Raw genomic sequence first — 17,956 nt, forward strand, 5'->3', positions numbered from 1 at the left:
ATTTGTAAGATAATAAAGTGACCACTGGGCGCAGTCGTAAGTTGCTTTATGTACTTACAAGTACTTACATTTTGTCACTAGAGGGAAACTCACGAAATCGCACCGCCCAGGCCTACATAAGACATAAATTCACCAAATCAAACTGCCCAGGCCCATCTATACCAAAAGTAGCCATCTAGAATCCAAGATTGTAACAAAGGCCTGGCTCTTCTCCGACCCATGATCCTTCAGGCACAGCTTCTAAAGTGTGTGGATGCCAACATGCACCGCCTGTTCTGCATCTCACTCTGTTTTCACATCACCTCCAGGCACATGTGATGCTGAACATAATTGGAGCTCAGCTATGAACCACCACACTATATCCTCCTTTGTAAATGTTGGCCACATGCAAACACACATTCTTCCAACTATACACAACAAAGCGAAAAATCACTTGCCTGATCATCATGCAGAAAGACTAATGAAGCCTCGATAGAGGTCTGAAGCACTTTACAAGCGCGCCAACACAATAGTGTCCGATACTGTGATATCTAAAAAATATTTCTTGAAACCCAAGAACCATCGGTGCCACATTTCTAGTGATAACTATTGTGCCTGAGCTTAAACTATTTGACCCCTCCTATAGTAAGCCACAACAATAGCAGCTGCCACCTGAGAATCAAGCCAATTGAGATATTCAGGGGCCTGGGATATAGAGGAGAAATGTTACGATGATTCTGTCGGAAACTCCTCACCAACACTAGAAGCTGGAGAAAAGACCTTACAGCTGAAATGGGGTTTACCTCTGTTTTACTATCTCAGTCATGTCTCTGGACTCTTCGGCCTCTTCTTTTGGTCTGAGGGATCTGGTAGTCCGTGGCAGTTTGCAAATTCGTGAGTAAAATAAAACCATACATCTAACATCTAATCCTGCAAATCAAAGGGGCATATTCTCAAGGATTTATCGCTGAGTTAATGACACACTATCACAGCCAAAGTGGCGATAAATTTATCGCCCCATTCACAAGCTGGTGCTAACAGCCCATATCACCAATTTACCTGCGATAGCAGCCGCAAAAAAGATCACCACAGATGACCCCGGCAACTATCGCTATTGAGATGCAGAGTAGGCGTTCCCGTGCAAAAAGCAGCAACACCACTCCGCAACATTCTCAACGACCAGCCCTATCGTCAATAGGAACCCAAAACAGGCGATAAGGCACGTTAGCAGCAAAGAATTTAACACCTGATCTGACCTGGTGTTAAGTCAGACGACAGCCTGCACCAGAAAAGGGAGCCCAGCCCAGAACCACACATGAAGAACAACAGATGCCATGGAACCACTGATCATGCAACTCAGAGCCCCAACAGGGCCCCAACACCCACCGCCACCACCCCCCAGCCTTACTCTTCCCCGTCAAAGACATGCCACATCAACTTCACAAAATCATGTACCAAAGAATCCACCTGTGTCGCAACTCACATTTCGTAACATGCATGTGTCGCCACAAAAATGAGCATCATACATTCACCTTGGAATTACCACAAGAAAATTTATTTTAAAAAACTCAGAAGAACATTAATGAAGACACATGGCAGCACTCCTCGGGATAATCTGTCGGTCATAGCCTGCAAAACAAAAAACCAGAGAAGATGGTGTGTCATGCACTCACCAAAGGACAGAGAGAGCGTAAGGAGAGAGAGAGATACAGAGAGAGAAAGAGAAGGAAAGAGAGAGGAAGACGGAAAGAGAGGGAAGGAGAGAGAAAGACGGAAAGAGAGGGAGGGAGAAAGGAAGAAGGAAAGAGAGGGAGAGAGAGAGAAAAACGGAATGAGAGGGAGGGAGTGAGAGTGACAGAAAGAGAGAGAGGAAGACGGAAAGAGAGGGAGAGAGAGAAAAACAGAAAGAGAGGGAGGGAGAGAGAAAGACGGTAAGAAAGGGAGAGAGATAAAAAGACAAAAAGAGAGGGGGAGAGATAGAAAAACAGAAAGAGAGGGAGAGAGAGAGGAAGACGGAAAGAGAGGGAGAGAGAGAGAAAAACAGAAAGAGAGGGAGGGAGAGAGATACAAAAAGAGAAAGAGAAGGAAAGAGAGAGAAAGACGGAAAGAGAGGGAGGGAGAGAGAAAGACGGAAAGAGAGGGAGGGAGAGATAAAGACGGGAAGAGAGGGAGGGAGAGAGAAAGACGGAAAGAGAGGGAGAGAGAAAGACAGAAAGAGAGGGAGGGAGAAAGGAAGAAAGAAAGAGAGGGAGAGAGAGAGAGAGAAAAACAGAAAGAGAGGGAGGGAGAGAGAAAGACAGAAAGAGAGGGAGAGAGAGTGGAAGATGGAAAGAGAGGGAGAGAGAGAAAAACAGAAAGAGAGGGAGGGAGAGAGAAAGACGGTAAGAAAGGGAGAGAGATAAAAAGACAAAAAGAGAGGGGGAGAGATAGAAAAACAGAACGAGAGGGAGAGAGAGAGAAAAACAGAAAGAGAGGGAGAGAGAGAGGAAGACGGAAAGAGAGGGAGAGAGAGAGAAAAACAGAAAGAGAGGGAGGGAGAGAGATACAAAAAGAGAAAGAGAAGGAAAGAGAGAGAAAGACGGAAAGAGAGGGAGGGAGAGAGAAAGACGGAAAGAGAGGGAGGGAGAGATAAAGACGGGAAGAGAGGGAGGGAGAGAGAAAGACGGAAAGAGAGGGAGAGAGAAAGACAGAAAGAGAGGGAGGGAGAAAGGAAGAAAGAAAGAGAGGGAGAGAGAGAGAGAGAAAAACAGAAAGAGAGGGAGGGAGAGAGAAAGACAGAAAGAGAGGGAGAGAGAGTGGAAGATGGAAAGAGAGGGAGAGAGAGAAAAACAGAAAGAGAGGGAGGGAGAGAAAAAGACGGTAAGAAAGGGAGAGAGATAAAAAGACAAAAAGAGAGGGGGAGAGATAGAAAAACAGAACGAGAGGGAGAGAGAGAGAAAGACGGAAAGAGGGAGAGAGAGAGAAAAACAGAAAGAGAGGGAGAGAGAGAGGAAGACGGAAAGAGAGGGAGAGAGAGAGAAAAACAGAAAGAGAGGGAGGGAGAGAGATACAAAAAGAGAAAGAGAAGGAAAGAGAGAGAAAGAAGGAAAGATAGGGAGGGAGAGAGAAAGACGGAAAGAGAGGGAGGGAGAGAGAAAGACAGGAAGAGAGGGAGGGAGAGAGAAAGACGGAAAGAGAGGGAGAGAGAAAGACAGAAAGAGAGGGAGGGAGAAAGGAAGAAAGAAAGAGAGGGAGAGAGAGAGAAAAACAGAAAGAGAGGGAGGGAGAGAGAAAGACAGAAAGAGAGGGAGAGAGAGTGGAAGACGGAAAGAGAGGGAGAGAGAGAGAAAAACTGAAAGAGAGGGAGGGTGTGAGAGTGACAGAAAGAGAGAGAGAGGAAGACGGAAAGAGAGGGAGAGAGAGAAAACCAGAAAGAGAGGGAGGGAGAGAGAAAGACGGTAAGAAAGGGAGAGAGAGAAAAAGACAAAAAGAGAGGGGAGAGATAGAAAAACAGAACGAGAGGGAGAGAGAGAGAAAGACGGAAAGAGGGATAGAGATAAAAACAGAAAGAGAGGGAGGGAGAGAGAAGGATGGAAAGTGAGGGGGAGAGAGAGCAAGACAGAAAGAGAGGGAGAGAGAGAAAAAAACAGAAAGAGAGGGAGGGAGAGAAAAAGAAGGAAAGAGAGGGAGAGAGAGAGGAAGACGGAAAGAGAGGGGGAGAGAGACACATAGAATAGAAGAGAGGGACAGGGAGAGAGATTGCTGACACTGCGCACCCATGTCTCACTTCTCACCTGCTGCCACTGGTGTGTCACCAACCATGTGTCGGTATGTAGTGCAGTTCACCAGGTCCCTCATCTGAAACAGATCATCTCATCTGAAACAGAGTCCAGATACATGAATGGCAAAGTATATACAATTGCACACACCATCATCGCCTGTCCGCCCCTGCGCACCCAGCCAGCTGCACCCAGCTCCTCCCGCCGCCCAGAGGTGCATGCCCGCCCCTGCGCACCCAGGCTGCTGCACCCCAGCCCCTCTCCCCACCCAGAGGTGCATGCCCGCCCCTGCGCACCCAGGCCTCACTCCTCACCTTCCGCCACTGGCGTGCCGCAAAGAGGGCCCAAGCCCGGGGCCTGCGGACATGGCACCCTCCACATCATGCTGCCCCGTTCCGCGGGCCACCAGGTCTCACATTTGATTCTGGGTCTTTATTTTGCTACGGCAGAGGACATACCAGTGCACACAGCATCATCCCAGGCTGCACACCGGCTCAGCCCTTGAGGTGCCACTAACTCTGAGACCCACGAGGCACCGCCACGTGGCGGTAGGCATGCACTGCCCGCAGGCTCAGGCCTAAACTGCGGTCTATCAGGGTTAACAACGATCGTCACCAGTCCGGACCGCCAGGATGGGGCATCATTGCAGGCTGCACACCACCTTAGCACTTAAGGAGCCCCTACCTCAGTGCACCGAAAGTACCGTTCCTGTGCTGGCCGCAGTGTATCCAGTGCCACCAAGTCTGTGCCCCGCAAGTCATGGACCCTCTATGATTGAGTATTGTGGTGCAGATGACAGCCTGTCACCTCTGGCCCTGGGAATGTAATGTTGCAGGGCCCTTGGCCCTCATGCCCACATTAACAGCATACGGATACACCCAGATAGAGAGTGGAAATGGGGTTGAGCTTGTGCGCCCGGCCTGTTTTATTGGCAGGGTCACATGTCCTGCGACGCTTGCTGGATGGGTCTGGTGTGGGTGTAAACCAGCCATGAGGGAGTGGCTGTGGCATGCTGACAACTCGGCAGATCACCACAGGGAAGCCCTGGGACATGTAGCGTCCCCCCACCACTGTGAGCATGAGCGAAGTGGTCTGGCCTGGCGTATGCCCACCTGACAATGTAGGCCCGTGGAGGGCCAGCCAGAGTCCTTCAGGGAATGACAAGCCCAAAGAAAGAGGATAAGTACAGTCCACAGTCTGACTGCTGTGTTATTGGCGATCAAACGGAATATGGCAGTCCATGTCGAAGTCCAAGGTGAGTGTCGCAGAGTGTATCGGGGCAATGGAAGGCGTTGATGCAGAGGGCAGAACCAAGCAGAAACAGGCCCTATGGCGTAGATGAATGCTACAGTTTTCTTCTTACCAGTAAGGCGGTTTCAAGCCTCTTCTTCATCCTCTGCAGTTTCATGTGCCTCATGTGTGGGTGGTGGCGTTCTGTCTCCAGCACTGTGTGACAGAGACACATCAGTGGCCGGAGATGGAATGCCTGCCGCACTGTGTGGCACTGACACTTCAGGGGGAAGGGAGGTGGATGTAGTGGTAGCAGCAGCATGCATCAGTGCCAGGCCTTGTGGCAGCAATGCCATGAGGATGGTCCTGAGTTCATTGAGGAACCCAGCTACCTCTCGCTGGTCTGAAACTATAGCAGCCGCTCTTTCCACCTGCGTCCATTCCATGGCCTCCATTAACCTCCGCATGTGTCCCAACTCCAGTGTGACATCTCTAGAGCCCCGCCTGTGGTGCAGGACTCCCACCTCAAGTCTGCATTGCTGCCTTCTGGTTGTTGGCGAATTTCTGCTTGTTTTGTGCACTTGACATCGTTCCAGCGCCTCTTGACCTCTTCCATTGTTCTCTTCAGCACTCACGTGGTCCACGATGGACTGAACCGCTTCTTCTTACTCTTCTTCTCCTTGCCCTTCCCTGACCCCGAGGTCCCAGGCTGGTCCTCTTGGGGGCTTGTGGGGTTCTGGTTGTCCTTCGTAATTGCTCCGGCAACATCCAATGTGCTTCTCTGATGTTTGAAATTTGTTTGTCTTTTTTTTTCTTCTTTTTTATGGTGATTTTTCTCACCTGACATGTGTGGATTGCCGGCCTGTCGCTGGTTCATGCTGATTTTTGTATCGCGATTGGCCTCATCCCAACTGTTTTTGCGTTCGTATTTTGCCTTTTTGCGGCATCGTGTTGACTTTATCTCGGACATTTGACGCGTTATTGTGCACCTATCACGCTGTCCCTTTAGAATTAATGATAGCCACTGTTAATAGCAAGGGGAACGAGCCAAGCAAAATGGAACTGAGGCGTAATTTCAAGAGTATAACTAATGATGTGCTTGCCCTTAGATTGCCCAGTTTGGCGATCTCCTCAGAGGAGGATGTAGGTTCGGCAGTACTTAGGATGGATAGTGCCATTTAAACAGCTATTGAAGAACTTGCCCCAGCTTCACTGCGTTACTCTGCCAGGAAAAGTCCATCGGCCCCATGGTTCTCTGAACCGTTAAGATTTCTTAGGCAGGGAGTACGAAGACAGGAACGTCTCTGGAGGACTAGTTGGGATATGCGGGATACGGATAGTCATAAAACCCTCCTGAGGAATTATAAGGCGGAGGTGATAAGGACAAGAGTATTTTACGATCCGTACTACCTCGCTCACCTCGCCGAAAGAGCTGTTCAAGATCGTAGACACGCTCACCTCTTTGAAGGTGCCAGATCCCGTTGTCAGCTTACAGCAGCTCTGCAATGACGTTGCACAATTCTTCCAGTCTAAAATTGTGGACATATATTCGGCGTTAGAGCTACAGAGGACTTTACTATCTACCTCTCTGTGTTTACCTATACCCCCGCTAACATCATCCGAAGAGGTGTCTTTAGGGTGTTTGTCCAGTTTTCCACCCCTTTCCCTCCAGGAACTTGAAGCCCTTTTAAACAAGACTCGGTCTGGGTCTCCCCTAGACCCCTGCCCACTGAAACTCCTCAAACAATGTAAGGAGACTCTTCTGCCTCCGTTATTAGAGATCATGAATAGGGCAATGAGGGATGGGATTTTCCCCTTACAATGGAAAAGAGCTGTGGTTAAGCCACTGTTAAAAGAGCCCACATTAGACCCTGGGGGTTCTTAAAAACCTCCGCCCCATTTCGCTGCTCCCAGCCCCTGCAAAGATGCTGGAAACCCATCTTAACCAGCATCTTGCAGCCTTTCTGGAAACCTCTGGCCTTTTGGATCATTCGCAGCATGGATTTCGGAGAGGGCATAGTACGGAGTCGGCCCTTACCATAGTGCTTGATAACATCCGCAACAAAGTTGATAAGGGCCAGACTACCGTCCTTATCCTGTTAGATCTTACGGCTGCGTTTGATACTCTGTCTCCCTCGGTGTTAACATCTCCACTGAGGGAGATAGGGGTTGAGGGGCCCGCGCTTAGTTTGCTGGCCTCTTTCCTGGGCCAGAGGGAACAGAGAGTTAAGCTCGGGGAGTTCCTATCTCCATCCCTTCCTGTGCATTGTGGGGTCCCTCAGGGGTCAGCATTAAGTCCGACCCTTTTTAACATCTATGTGACCCCACTTGCCAGGCTTATTAGATCATATGGGATGGAGGTAGTCTCCTATGCCGATGACACTCAGATTCTGGTGTCTCTCGCCCAGCCTGTCATCTCTGCTGCCTCCAATTTTAGACACTGTATGGAGGCAGTCACTCAATGGATGATTAGCAATTCATTGAAGCTTAATGGCGAGAAGACAGAAATTCTGGTGTTTGGAGGAAAGGAGGACATTTGGTCTGCGGAATGGTGTCCTACATCTTTGGGAGTTTGTCCTGCACCCACCGCCCTGGCCAGGAACTTAGGAGTCATGATTGACCCAACCCTGGGGATGGGTCAGCAAGTCAACAGGACTATCCCCACATGTTGGGGTATAATAAATATCTTGCGGAAGATTAAGCACTATCTGTCCCCACAAGCCAGAAAGCAAGTTGTAGTAGCATTAATAGGTTCCAGACTTGACTATTGCAATGCCGTATATCTAGGTATAAACAAGGGTCTGTTACTGCGACTTCAAATGGTGCAGAACACCGCGGCCAAGTTTGTACTGGATTTACCTAAGCGTGCCTCAGCCACTGCTGCGAGAAAGACATTACATTGGCTTCCGATTGAGGCCAGGATCTCCTTTAAGTCCCTGTGTTTGGTCTATGGGGCTCTGGCTACAAACAGGTCTGGAGGCATAAGAGACCTGCTGGTTCCTTATACCCCTTCCAGAACTCTGCGCTCTGCCAATAAATCTCTGCTATCAGTCCCCCCGTTCGTAGAGCCAAGTGGGGTGGCAGAGCTCTTTCGAGCCTTGCTCCGAAGTTGTGGAACACTTTGCCGGCTGAAATTAAGTCCCAACCCTCAATGCAAGCTTTTAGGAGGGCCCTTAAGACCTGGCTATTTGCCAAAGCCTACCCTTGGCTCTGGATTTGCCTTTTTATGATTTCCTTTTTGGTTAGGCGCCCTTTTGCCTTCGGGCTTAGTAGCGCGTTTATAAATTGCATTTAATTTCATTCATTCATTTCATTTCATGGTACCGCCGTGTTGTGAATACTTAGTTAACACGGCGTTATTTTCCCGCAATAGACTGCGATATGAAGAGTTGCGTTAAGCTCAATTTGCAGTAATTATCCCACGTTTTTGAGAATATCCCCCAAGATATGCTTGTGGAGTGAGTCAACTGTCCACCATGACAGCAGCACAGAAGCTGCACCACCCGAAGAAAGGGAACACCTTTTCCACAGTGAAGAAATCCTACTACGCTTATTGAGCTTTTTTGGCAGTTGTTCGGTAAATAGCATCTTGGGCATACCACACAAATTTCTAGCACATTTCAGGAACTTCTCTCATTGCAGTTTCCACAGAATTCACTAACACACTTCTCTGCTCCTGAGCTAAAACCAGTCGACGAGTTCCATAGGACTTGGTGTTGTTCCAAAGCCTTTTCGACACATATTTCAAACCTTTATACCATGTCCTATGGCACTGCAGTTCAGTTTTTCATACCTGCGCAATTGACATGGAACTGCTTCCTACACCCACTGCATGCGCCAATATCCGAACCTACACTTAGGTGCTAAAAAGAATTGGATAAACTCCAGCTGGCTCAAGCTCAAAGATGAAAAATGTAAAGGATTACTGTATGAAATCCAGAGGCTACTCCGACATACAGCCTGGCGTTCCTCTGCTTCTTGAGAAGTTAGTGGCAGTATTCTAGTTAGGCCTGTGTGTCTTGTGGCTGTCAGTCTCTCCTTTGCTGATGGACCCTTTGCTTTTGGTGATGCTCTTGGAAGTTACTCTCATTGACTGTATTTTATTTTGGGGTCCCCCAGTGATCTTTGAGTAATGTGTTTTTTTCTTTTTCGTGGAAAGCATCCAGGGGGAAATGTTTGAAGCTTAACCCTCAGTGGTATTGTAAATGCGAGATTAATATTGTTACTGCAAATGATGTACAGTAAAATGTTCCTGATGCCATCCTATGCCTAATTTTGTCTATGTGCATTGGCCACTGTGTTTTCCCGTGCAGGAGAATTGTGTCAGCAGTCCCCTGACAGTAGGGTGACCAGATTTTGAGAAGCAAAAACTGGGACAGGACAGACATAAAAGTAGGACTAAAGTCTTTCGGGGTACTTTTATGCCGGGCCTGTCCCGGTTTTTGCGAAGCCCTGTAAATATAAATGGACGTGATATACACACGTTCATTTCTAGATATATCTTTATATTTCCACACGCGTTTGTAAGGATACCTTCTATGAAATTACCGGTGGCAGGAACTCCCCCCTGGGCCTCCCCTACCCCGCTCTCCTCCTCACTCTTTTATCCCTCTTCTGCAACCCTGCAGGGGGCCTCCTGTGCAGCCTGAAAGAAACAAATACTACATTTGATCAATTTACATGGGTCTCTTGAAAGTAGAGCATAGTTTAATTTCTGTTTTGCAGACTGGCTTTATCCTTGTGCAAATAACCAGGACATTTATTGAAAATTAGGAAAAGTGTCCGGACACCGGGACAGTCCTCTGAAAACCAGGACTGTCCGTGGAAATCTGGGACGTTTGGTCACCCTACCTGACAGGTATAGTACCATCATGGCAACACTCCCCACCCCCAAGCACCTAGCATGCATGCAAATAAATACACACCACACAAATTGTTATTGGGAAAAAAACTGGTGCAGGTTTATTACATACAACGTTATGTAATATGGTGGGTTATCTTACGGGCGATCCAAGGGCAGGCAGCATACTCGCCACCTGCCTGCCTGATGAGGACCGCACTCCTCGGGGTAACGGAGAGGCTGCGGCACGGTATCGATCGCGGGTAGACCTTTGCACTCATCCTTTTGGATTTGAGTGCAGCGTTCGATACTGTGTCTCATTCCATACTTCTTGACTCTCTCCGCTCCCTTGGTGTTGCTGGATCTGCTCTGGCCTGGATTGCCTCCTTTTTAGGTGGGCGCACCTTTCAGGTGTTTTCGACAGAAGCTGAATCTGCTGTCTATTCATCGGCACACGGCGTCCCCCAGGGGTCGATTCTCAGCTCTTTGCTGTTTAACATCTATATCAGACCCCTTGCTACCATCGTGGAGGACGCCGGTTTGACAATCTATTCGTATGCCGACGACACGCAGATTGTGTTCTCTCTCTCCAGCAGTGATGGCCATGAGGTCTCTGCCTTGAAATCTGGCCTGTCACGCGTTGCTGCTTGGATGCATGACCATCTGCTCAAGCTCAACGGTGACAAGACCAAGGTTGTTATCTTGGGCAAAAATAAAGATCTGTGGGGCCCTCGGCATAGGCCCTGTGATATGGGTCCTCTGCCGAATCCAGCCCCCGTAGCCCGCAACCTCGGTTTCCTCATCGACGATAGGCTCTCTATGAGACAGCAGGTAACAAAGGTTGTTGCAATCTGTTTCTCCACCTTAAGATGGTTGCAGAAGATCCTATGGATGCTACCTTGCTCCACTCGGAGAACTGTCGTCCAGGCTCTTGTGATCTCCCGCATTGACTATGGGAATGTGCTCTATCTTGGGGCCGATAAGGCCACAATAAATAAGCTCTAGGTGGTGCAAAACTCGGCAGCTCGTTTACTGTGTAATGTACCCCGGAGATCTTCTGCAGCTCAGGCTCTGCGGGACCTTCATTGGCTCAAGGTCCCGAACCGGGTAAAATTTAAAACCTTATGCCTTCTTTCCAAAATCCGGCAGGGTTCTTCTCCTAAATACCTGCAGAAACTGGTTCATGTCTATAAGCCTGGTCGCACTCTAAGATCTTCCACTGGTGGCAATTTCCTAGTCCCCAGAATTAAATTGGCCAAAATGGGTGGCCGCTCGTTTTCCTATCTTGGCCCAAAGATGTGGAATGCTCTTCCGCCGGCTCTGAAAGCCGAGACTGATCTCCTTCCTTTTCGAAAAAAACTGAAGACTCTTCTGTTTAATTGATCCCTCTGCACTGTTTGTTCTGGTTTGGGCCTTTGCTGGTTTTCTTTCTTCTATCTTCCCTGGCGCCGGGAAACCCATTGAGGGTAGCTGCGCGCAATATAAGTTTAAATAAATAAATAAAAAATGAGCCAAGCAGCACTGGGGCGAACCCCAATTGTGCTGCCCCTTCTGGTGATCCTCCTCCCAGATCAATTGACACTTATTACTCACGCCCCTTTCAGGGCTGAGCGTAGCAAGGCAAGCCCCCGGTTGTTCAGGCCCACAACCGCCCGAAGGACAAATGGGCGCCAACACGGTTTCCAGGAACCTCTCATGAGGCTCCTGGGCTCTGGCACCCCTATGTGCCGTGCAGAGGTACTCTTCTGTACCCAATTGCTTCCAGATCGCCCTGTAACTCTGCCTGCAACAAAAAAAGGAACAAGATTACAACATTCTCACCATGCTTCCTACCCCCGACCACGCCGGGTAAGCGGCAGGTTGGGAGACAGCGTATCCCGCGAGGCAGCAGCCCTGCGTTTCCGGTGCGACGACAAAGAGGTCGTCAGCGTGGCGAGGGGGGCATATATACCCCTCGCCACGCCTACCGCACCGGACATGACGCGGCCTTGTCCGTACCCAGGAGGGGACTCCGACTGTCGAAAGAGGCCTAGTCCCCCAAACGACGTCATGGCACATGGTTGCTGATCATGCCGAGATATAAATTACCTGCTGGAAGGTAATTCTACACTGTATGCAATAGCGCAAACTCCCCCCGAATCTCGGAGTGCTTTAACTCACACTTCGTTTGCTGTAAGAGCAAGGAGAAGCTAAAGCAGACGAAAACATTAAAACAACATGTTTACATTCAACAGCACCCTGCCTTCTGACTCACCTCTAGCTATTTTGGCTTCCCGCCAAAACCTGTGAACAAGTATTACCTCTCCGGAGAACATTTACTTATTACGCAATCCCCTTTGCGATGTTCTGTTAGCACCTACTGTGGATCGGATATACTAAAATTGCTTCGTTGAAGCTTGTTGAAGCTCCAAGGTCTGGCGTTAGCTGTCAGTATTTTGGTGTTGCCGGGGCTTGTCCTCTTTTATTGTTTTTGTAAAACCTAAATTATTTGGGATGCTCTGGTGCCCTGTCTTTCTGCAGCCTGGTAACTTAACTTAAGGTGCTCGGAGCTTCTGCCAGTTTCTAATGCAATAGCTTTCGGAATGATGTGGCCTGGCGGTACTAACGAGGTCCAGTGTACTTTAAACACAGCAATCCTTCACACCTGAAGATAGAAGCGCCGCAGGGAATGTGCATACCGAACCCATACATGCAGCTGCAACACTGTGTGGGAACTCCAGGAGTAAGGGGAGTCAGACCTGTTTATTTCTGCAAGGATATATTCAAAGTGAATTCAGCGTGGTGTATTGGGTCTTCTTGCATCTGAAGCACTTTTTGGGGTTTCTAGTTACTAAGTGCTGTTGTATTCCACCATCCTTCCTGTCCACCTGCACAGCTTTCCGTTCCGTTCCTCCCAGAAAAAATCATTGTAAGCCCAAAGAGTATGCATCTAGTTTTAAGCCACATATCCTTGAATCTAGCCACAAAACCACCACTCTGAAAAAGTACCTGTCCCTGTACATGTGCCTTCCATTTTGAAGTCAGGCGGGTGTGTGTGTGTGGGTGTGTGTGTGTGTGTGTGTGTGTGTGGGTGCGTGTGTGTGTGTGTGTGTTGTGTGTGTGTGTGTGCGTGAACATGTGCATTAAATAGTCCTCCAAAGATAGGAAATAAAATAGAAACACTAAAGTGGCCCCAATGGGTTTTGTATGCTGCAACATACAAAGTGAATTCTGGTACAATGCTATCAAAGAGTTCAGTTACTATGAAATCCCGTGGAGACAATTTATAATTTGTTTAGCATTACATTAAATTATTATCTGCCGCCAAAGGTTTGTATGACCACCCAATTTGCAGAAAGAATTAACATATTGATAATGGGTAGGGAACAACATCGTTTATGCAGACACTTTCAGCTAATATAAGCTGGTAAATAGTCACAGTTGCAACACACTGCTAATTAAAAAAAAACTGCTATGCATACTAGACTTGTTTGCCTTTTTAACTCATGACAAGGTCAAAGTGAGTTTCTTAAATGCAGAACTGTCATCAAATAGATTTACAAAACTGAAGGATCATAAACTACCTCAGCAACAAGCCACCTAATGCGTTGGCTGGGAATCTGCTTATGACGTCAGATGCATTAAAGTATACTTTTTCACTTTACACTCTCTGAATCTCAGATTACTTATATCTAAAAATGAAGCAATGTTCTATTTATCCCTTTGGTGTCCTCTGAGTACACAGCAAGGTACATCCATAACTTGGACGCAGCACTTTTTACAGAGATCGGATACTCATTGGATTGAATCCTGACTCTTATCCTTTCAGACCCAGTAGTGACCAGACGTGAGCGCGATCCCCAGCAAGCTGCAAGTATGACATCCATGCCTGACACCTATCATTACAACTAAAGCAAAGACAAATGCAATGCCAGCTCCTAGGCTTCAACACTGTTAATGGGACGTAGCTTCAAACACTACGATAGAATTTCAGTCATTCTTTGAAATGCTATACTGTTTGGACCACAAAAAAACAGATAAGGAAGAATCATTTCTTAATGGGATTCACCTACCAAAAATTATGACACAAGCTAGATTAATGCAGGGCTGCAACATCACATCAGAAGTTAAAGAAGACAGAGAGAGCATGAATATTAGGAAGTTACCATGAGAACAGACATCAGTAGCTGAGATTTATGAAACGGAGAGGTTTGAAATCACACTTATCTTATATTAAATATTTGCAGAGGCGAAAATGCTCAGAGTGTTGACACTGGAATTTAATAAAGCAGAATGAAATGTTCTATTCCAAAGGCAGAGGTAGGGTCTTTTCGATTGTGGAAGATGCTGTCCAATCTCCTTGATAATTTCTGACACAATGTTTTAGTCGAGGGTTCAGCAAGAAGAAAAAAAAGAATAACTCTTTTAATACATAAATCCCATAGAGACTTTATCACATTCCCCTTTTTGAAAGATGATGTGTGCACTTTACCACAACCAGGGGCATATTTACAAAAAACTGGCAGAGCGGGGTGGAGCTCCAAAATTTCTAACGCCGCGCTCCCTCAGTTGAAAAACGCAGGGATGTGCCAGATTCACAAGAAAGTGGCGCAACCCTGCGTTTCCCCCAGCGCTGGCACTAAATCTAGCTGCCCAGCGAAAACGCAGGCATGCTTGCACCATAGTGCAAGGGTGTCTGCGATGCAGGGAATGATTTTTCATGTGCAGGAAGGTGACCCTTCCTGCACATAATCCATAATGGCGATTTGTAACTTATATGTGCGCTGCATTGTGAAGCACACATAGAAGTTGCAACTCGTCATTTTTAAATGGTTTATGTGCAGGAAGGGAAACCTTCCTGCACATGAACAACCACTAATGGTTATTTGTTGTTTCTATGTGTGCTGCATAATGCAAAAATAATAATTGCTCCTCATTTCACCAAGTTAAGACCAGGTTTTCCTTGGTCTTATTTTTGGCACTGCCCCATATTTACACCACCTGTGTAAATAGGGAACAGCATCAAAAGCAATGGGAGTTGCAGTGGAACGCCACTGTAACACCCGTTGCCTGACCCTTTCCCGCTAAGTGCTGTGTGAAAAGAAGCCTTATTCACAAGAAGGTATTAAGCCACATTAAGTGGCTTAACACTGCCTTGTAAATAGGGCGAAGGGCTTACCACCACCAGAACGCCACAAAAAGTGATGTTCTAGGGGCGAGAATCCCTTGTAAATATGCCCCCTAGAATGGTAGACCAAAAAGTAGTACTCTCACTGCTTGCTGAGAAGGCTTTTGACCTGGTTCAGTGAATCTACTTTTTCAGAATACTGGACTTTGCTTTACAAACAATGAAAAACTGTTCAATAACTGACTGCAGAAATTAATTGCAGAATACAGTAGGGGTTGGCGACAAATTCTGCTCCGCCTACGGAGCTCGCTTTGCTTCGCCCACTCTGTGCTGAGCGTAGAGTTCCGCAAAACTCCATCGAAGCGGTGCAGAGTTTTTCCTCTTGCATAGCTCTTCAACATTAAGTTGCCGAGCGCGAGCAAGAAAAATCATACGCTAGACCACCTCCCAGTGACATTCCTCAATGTGGGTGGTCGCAGCAGGTCACTCCCGCTTGTGTTCAGAAACCTGCAGCTCATGTTGAGGAAGCTGCAGCTCAAGTAGAGCATCTACTTGTGTGGTAGAAAGAAGCAGTGCCCTTTTGCCCTGCGCGTGGTGCAGTTTGTGCTGATTTTACAGCACGGGGCACACTCCCGGCACTAAAAATCAGTGTGAGCAGTGCAACTTACCCTACTCTGCCACTCACCGAGTTCCACGGAGCGCGGTGGAGTTTTTTCATGGAGTTCCACATAGCCAAACTTTACGTACTCCACCAAGGCGTAGAACATACATGTCAGAAGTCTTTATATTAAAGTAAGAATAGGACAAGGATGTCCGATTGCACACTTGTTATTTGTTTTAACTCTGGAACCCTTTGAGCCTGCCTTTAGACAAGCAATATTGGACAAGTTACCAAGTTGTCAGACTGGACCTGGAAGATTTTTAACTGCATCGCTGCTAGAGAGTTTCCCCTGCTGTGCTGGACAGCAATAAAAACGGGTGTGGTCACGACGAGCTCAGCTCGTCATGAGCATGGAAGGGGTTAATAGCAGTACCCTTGCGATCCGATAGGTGGCATTAGTCGACTTGGGTTCGTCATCGTCATGATGTTTATGTTGTCTTTATATGCACCACCTCGGCGCGCTGACATCAGTACTTTTCACAACTTTCCACACCAGAAGCGCGGAGCCATAAAGTGACTGACCAGGATTTGTCAAAAAACAAGAAGGTCCCTGAAGTAAAACTGCCCTGACACTAAAACTAATCTGCCGTGCGGAAGTATGGATGGGTTGGTGACTACTGACTAATCTACAGCTAGATCATGTCTCTACCAGATAAGGCACTACCAAAGGTAAGTAACTTGTCCATCTGATAGAGACATCTAGCCGTAGATTCCTTACCTTTAAACAGATACCCAAGGAATACCATCTCAGAGGAGGAATTGCAGAAAAGCTTCAAACCAAAAATATCTGCAGGACTGAATGGCCAAAAAACCCCTCCCTACGGACCTGGTTGTCCAGGCAGTGATGTTTGGCGAACGTGGGCAGAGATGCTCATGTGGCCGCCTGGCAGATGTCATGGACCGGAACACCACGCCGGAGAGCCTTGGTATCCACCTTTGCCCTGGTTGAATAGGCCCTAAGTCCTTCCGGAGGCTGTTTCTTTGCCAAGGTGTAACATATTTTTATGCAGAGGATGAACCGGCATGAAATGATCCTCTTATGGTCAGCGTGCCCCTTCTTCGCTCCAACGTACCCTACAAAGAGTTGGTCTTCCTCCCAGAACTCTTTAGTGCAATCAAGTAGAACAATAACTCTCTTTTTGGGTCCAGACAGTGGAGACACACCTCTTTCTTGGAGGATGCAGCGGTGCATAGAAAATGGGCAGAGTAACAGATTGTCCAAGGTGGAAAGGTGCTACTACCTTAGGCAAAAAAGAAGCCCTAGTGTGGAGCACTACTTTGTCCAGATAGACAGTCAGGTAAGGAGGCTGAGATGATGGAGCCAACATTTTACTTACCCTCTTGGCACAAGTTATTGCCACTAAAAAGGCTGTTTTAATAGTGAGCAGCCGGAGGGGACAATTGTGCAATGGTTCAAATGGTGCACACATCAAGAAGGAAGGTGAAAACCAAGTTAAGGTCCCACTGGGACATAATAACCGGAGAAGTGGGAAACAAATGAGTAAGCCTCTTCAGAAATCTCTGCACAAGATATGATTTAAAAAGAGATGGTTGAACTGGCAACCGAAGAAAAGCAGATAGGGCCAAAAGGTAGCCCTTCAAAGTTCCCAGAGCAGAGCGCTGCTGGGCCAAAGAAAGAATAAATAGAAGATTATCTGAGAGGAAGGCGGGCAAAGGGTCAACAGACATTTTGTAAAATCTTTACAACACCTCTGCCATCGGCAGGCGTATACCAACTTTGTGGAGGGATGCCTGGCTGCCAGAATAACTTCACAGACTTTGACCGGAAGGTCAAAAGCTGTCAACTGCTGCCGCACAATCTCCACGCAAGGAGGTAGATAGTGGACAGTTTCGGGTGGAGTACCCTCCCTTGCTGCTACGACAGAAGATTCTCCTAAAGGGGCAGCCTGATCGGATGTTCAATGCTCATTTACAAAAGCTTGTGATACCACACTCTTGGTACCTAGTCCGGAGCCACAAGTATAACTTGGGCTTGGTTGCTTCTGATCTTCTTGAGCATGCTGGGCAGAAGTGGTATGGGCGGAAAGGCATTCAGGAGGCCTGTGCTCCACTCACATCGAAAAAAGCATCACCAAGCAATAGCTGCCTTGGAAACTCCAACGTGCAAAACCGCTGACATTTCGCGTACTCTTAGGAGACCAACAGATCTAACCAAGGATCATCCCACTGTTTAAAGAGACCCTGCGCCACCTCCGGATGGAGATGCCACACGTAATCCGCAAGCCACTCACCTGCTCCACTGGATCTGTCTAGCCCCAAGCAAAAGGAAGCCCCGCAGACTAGCCGCACAGCTGCCAGCTTAATCGGAATTGAAGTTGAGCAATGTGAAGTCCCGCAAAACCTCGCCTCACAGCTGCAGA

The sequence above is a fragment of the Lissotriton vulgaris genome, chromosome 7 (genome assembly GCF_964263255.1).
Source record: "Lissotriton vulgaris chromosome 7, aLisVul1.2, whole genome shotgun sequence".
Lineage (NCBI taxonomy): Eukaryota > Metazoa > Chordata > Amphibia > Caudata > Salamandridae > Lissotriton > Lissotriton vulgaris.